Raw genomic sequence first — 5,000 nt, forward strand, 5'->3', positions numbered from 1 at the left:
CATCTCTGGTCGGGACTCTGTTTGCATGTATTAGCTCTAGAATTACCACAGTTATCCAAGTAACGTGGGTACGATCTAAGGAACCATAACTGATTTAATGAGCCATTCGCGGTTTCACCTTAATGCGGCTTGTACTGAGACATGCATGGCTTAATCTTTGAGACAAGCATATGACTACTGGCAGGATCAACCAGGGAGCTGCGTCAACTAGAGCTGAGCAGCCGGCCGCCCGGGAGTGTGTCCCGGGGGCCCGCGCGAACACGCAAGCGTCCGCTCAATTATTCTGCAAACAGGAGGAGGCTGAGCTCCCCTGCACCATACACCTCGAAACCCTCTCAGGTCCCGGCGGCGCGCAGCGCCGTCCTAAGTACTTGGTCGGGTTCGAGAGAGGCGCAATCGCCCGGAGTTTGGCGAGTAGACGCTTTAGGTGCGACCACCCGTGCTCCCAACTGAGCTTGCCGCTGCCGACAGAGGCCCGGGAGCGTGCTGTCGTGGCATTGCCGGCGGGAGACAACACGCGCCACCTACGGTGACCGGCAGCTCCAACGCCAGCGCCACAGAAGGACAAAAGCCCCACTTGGGTGCCGAAGCGAACTCTCCCAGCACAGCGCACGCGCCAACACGTCCGCACAGCTGCGATACAAACCACCTGCGAGAACCGCAGAGGCGACCGAGCAGCAGACGGCGTCGCGGCGCCGAGCGCCAGGCGGCGGCGCATCCTCAGCGCACACAGTCCTCAATCGGACCAGCACACTGCAGATGTCCACCGCGCTTCGCACCGGGCCCGCGAGGACCTACTTTGGCCGCACGGCGCCGCGTGCAGGGTGCGCCGGCGCGCAGCTGCGCCGCCTGCCGCCTCCGTCGGCCGGCGCGCCTGCCACTGGCCGCCCCCACCAGCCGGCTGTAGCGCGTGCGCCCACGCACCGCGCGGCCAGCACGCCGGGAGGCCCCCCCTCACCGGCCGGGGACGGTCCCACCCAGCCACCGCCGCGTATCGCTTCACACCCAGATGCCATTCACGTTCGTGGGCATGGTGGGTATCGCTGGAACAACCGGTTGGTAGCTCAACCGATCGTCGCCATCACTGATTCACCTCTAGCGAGAACAACCGCACCACAACGGTTTACCAGTTGTTCATTTGCGTAACGTCACCAGCAAACGTAGGCGTCCATCGCCATTTGCAAATTCAACGATTGTTGCATGCCTGTGTCAGGTGTCACGACACACTGTCTGCCCACATACACGCAACAACATGTGCACGCTTCGCGAACACGTGGAAGGTGGCCCCCGTACGTATGCGATGTCCATTGCGCGAACGACTGTCAACCGGCCTCTGTCGCATGTCGCAGATGTGGAACGCAGTGCACCATGCTATCACGGTGTGTGAGAAGAGACGACTACGTCTGACAACACGCGCCACTACATCAACAGACGGCTCATGCTGATCGCCATCCAGGGCATACCACACTGCAATCCAGCTCTTATAGGGAGACGACACGTAGCTGAGTGCACAACATTTGGACCGCATGGTTCGCCGTTGTTGGCGCAGTCGTTGTACGGTCACATGTACCACGATGTATCATTCAGTACATGAGGACCAATGTGCAGTACAGTGTGTGATTTGGACGTACAACATCAGCGGACAGTTGACACAGGCCGTACCACAGCGTAGGCTAAGTGCTTCGCCATGCGAATGCCAATGAACAACTGCAAATGCCAATGAACAACTGCAAAGGGCATTGAGCATGTACGTCCTGCTGCCATCCACATTACAGTGTATAGCTGCAAGGTGTTTAACATGAAGCGATACACTGGGGACCGGGCAGTGCGAGTAGCAAACTATATTGCGGGGGTTGCAGTTGGGCAACACTACACTAATTTAACGCGTCGTATGACAATTACAGAGCAGGTTAAGGCCCAACGTGTGTTGGGTTAAGGCCCAACGTGTGTTGGGTTAAGGCCCAACGTGTGTTGGGTTAAGGCCCAACGTGTGTTGGGTTAAGGCCCAACGTGTGTTGGGTTAAGGCCCAACGTGTGTTGGGTTAAGGCCCAACGTGTGTTGGGTTAAGGCCCAACGTGTGTTGGGTTAAGGCCCAACGTGTGTTGGGTTAAGGCCCAACGTGTGTTGGGTTAAGGCCCAACGTGTGTTGGGTTAAGGCCCAACGTGTGTTGGGTTAAGGCCCAACGTGTGTTGGGTTAAGGCCCAACGTGTGTTGGGTTACAGCACAATGTGGGTTACGTTAAGGCGCAATATAGGTTACGTTAAGGCGCAATATAGGTTACGTTAAGGCGCAATATAGGTTACGTTAAGGCGCAATATAGGTTACGTTAAGGCGCAATATAGGTTACGTTAAGGCGCAATATAGGTTACGTTAAGGCGCAATATAGGTTACGTTAAGGCGCAATATAGGTTACGTTAAGGCGCAATATAGGTTACGTTAAGGCGCAATATAGGTTACGTTAAGGCGCAATATAGGTTACGTTAAGGCGCAATATAGGTTACGTTAAGGCGCAATATAGGTTACGTTAAGGCGCAATATAGGTTACGTTAAGGCGCAATATAGGTTACGTTAAGGCGCAATATAGGTTACGTTAAGGCGCAATATAGGTTACGTTAAGGCGCAATATAGGTTAGGTTAAGGCGCAATATAGGTTACGTTAAGGCGCAATATAGGTTACGTTAAGGCGCAATACAGGTTACGTTAAGGCGCAATACAGGTTAGGTTAAGGCGCAATACAGGTTAGGTTAAGGCGCAATACAGGTTAGGTTAAGGCGCAATACAGGTTAGGTTAAGGCGCAATACAGGTTAGGTTAAGGCGCAATACAGGTTAGGTTAAGGCGCAATACAGGTTAGGTTAAGGCGCAATACAGGTTAGGTTAAGGCGCAATACAGGTTAGGTTAAGGCGCAATACAGGTTAGGTTAAGGCGCAATACAGGTTAGGTTAAGGCGCAATACAGGTTAGGTTAAGGTACGACGTAGGTTAGGTTAAGGTACGACGTAGGTTAGGTTAAGGTACGACGTAGGTTAGGTTAAGGTACGACGTAGGTTAGGTTAAGGTACGACGTAGGTTAGGTTAAGGTACGACGTAGGTTAGGTTAAGGTACGACGTAGGTTAGGTTAAGGTACGACGTAGGTTAGGTTAAGGTACGACGTAGGTTAGGTTAAGGTACGACGTAGGTTAGGTTAAGGTACGACGTAGGTTAGGTTAAGGTACGACGTAGGTTAGGTTAAGGTACGACGTAGGTTAGGTTAAGGTACGACGTAGGTTAGGTTAAGGTACGACGTAGGTTAGGTTAAGGTACGACGTAGGTTAGGTTAAGGTACGACGTAGGTTAGGTTAAGGTACGACGTAGGTTAGGTTAAGGTACGACGTAGGTTAGGTTAAGGTACGACGTAGGTTAGGTTAAGGTACGACGTAGGTTAGGTTAAGGTACGACGTAGGTTAGGTTAAGGTACGACGTAGGTTAGGTTAAGGTACGACGTAGGTTAGGTTAAGGTACGACGTAGGTTAGGTTAAGGTACGACGTAGGTTAGGTTACGGTACGACGTAGGTTAGGTTACGGTACGACGTAGGTTAGGTTACGGTACGACGTAGGTTAGGTTACGGTACGACGTAGGTTAGGTTACGGTACGACGTAGGTTAGGTTACGGTACGACGTAGGTTAGGTTACGGTACGATATAGGTTAGGTTACGGTACGATATAGGTTAGGTTACGGTACGATATAGGTTAGGTTAAGGTACGATATAGGTTAGGTTAAGGTACACATTGTTGTAAGGAAAGGTTTAATGGGGGGCGGGGCGGCCGGTTTGTTGATTGTGACTATAGTAAGTGGATGCCTGCGGCATCATCTGATTTGCCACGTCAGGATGCACCTTTGGCTCATGACAGGCGGCGCTCTGATTCCATGGTTGTGGCAGACCTGTGTCTTTCATTCCTGCCATTGTTTGTGTGCTGTGAGAGGAGGCAGTATTGTGATGTTGGGTGCACCCCTGTGTAGGACATGTGTGGGTGTTGGTGGCTTGGCTGAGCAATGGTGGTTGTCGGGTGGGTGGGATATTCTGTTTTCTGAGTGGACCTCCCAGTCTGGTTATGACAGTGTGGATTGTCTAATGTGGCGGAGAGGATGCACTGGGTGTTGTTCCATGCTGGTGCTTACATATTGTCTGTGTGCGTGTTACAGGCAGAGAGTAGTGCGTGATAAGGGTGTGTGGCTGACGTGTGGTTGTGATTGTGAGCAGAGTCTTTCAGCATGTATACGGACAGTTGTATACATTATCTGTATTCTGATGGCTCTATCTATTACTAATCAGCGCCGTGTATACGTTTAATCCGGTTCCAGTCGAAACTGTTGTATCTCTGTACATTAGTGACACGGCGAGCCCGCTATGTAGTTACTCGTCTCGGCAGCTTCCACCGGTGTATGGCAAATGATTATAAGGAATCAGTCTAGTCGTCAATACCGATGGTGTGACGTCACATGTCTGGGGTGGGGGACGCTGCGCCCTTCCGGTGGGTCATGGCCTAGAAAGACTCTTCCCACGCAGGGGGGCGTGGACTGTCATTGACTCTTCCGAGTAATATACTTGCCGTACGTTTTTGCGACTGCGAGTGCAACGCTCACCGGTACCGACATGGATGGAGCGCCTCCTAGCTGACCGCTCAGCATCGGCATTCGTACAGAGAGCAACGCGATCGCGTCTCTAGCTCGTAACTGGTACAGCTCGCAGCTCATGTATAGGGACAGCGGGAATGTCGCATATTGGACGTACCTCTTCATGAAACGCATGTTATAGGGGTGGATTGCACATTGCGACTGCGGGAAAAGTCCGCCGTTCATCCGCTGGAGTTGCGAGTTGGGCGGTTGGAGTGGGGCGCAGGTGGAGTGATTGCCGGTCCACGATTTCGTGCGGCAGAGGCGCTGGCGTTGGGGTGCTGTGGTTGACAGAGGACGCAGGCTTTGTGGGTGGGGTCGAAAGATGGGCACTGTGGGCCCAT

At 52.7% G+C, this 5,000-nt stretch overlaps 1 non-coding gene across 1 annotated transcript in view; it reads right to left on the bottom strand.

Annotated features, from left to right (window-relative positions):
* The window catches only part of LOC126434769 (small subunit ribosomal RNA), a 1,910-nt gene extending 1,713 nt beyond the window's left edge, over positions 1-197 (bottom strand). Inside the window, exon 1 of the ribosomal RNA XR_007579475.1 lies at positions 1-197. This exon is cut by the window's left edge and continues 1,713 nt beyond it. This is a non-coding gene — a ribosomal RNA (small subunit ribosomal RNA).
* Between the last annotated feature and the right edge of the window lie 4,803 nt (positions 198-5,000).

This window comes from Schistocerca serialis, unplaced genomic scaffold, assembly GCF_023864345.2.
Source record: "Schistocerca serialis cubense isolate TAMUIC-IGC-003099 unplaced genomic scaffold, iqSchSeri2.2 HiC_scaffold_1195, whole genome shotgun sequence".
In the NCBI taxonomy this organism is placed as follows: Eukaryota; Metazoa; Arthropoda; class Insecta; order Orthoptera; family Acrididae; genus Schistocerca; species Schistocerca serialis.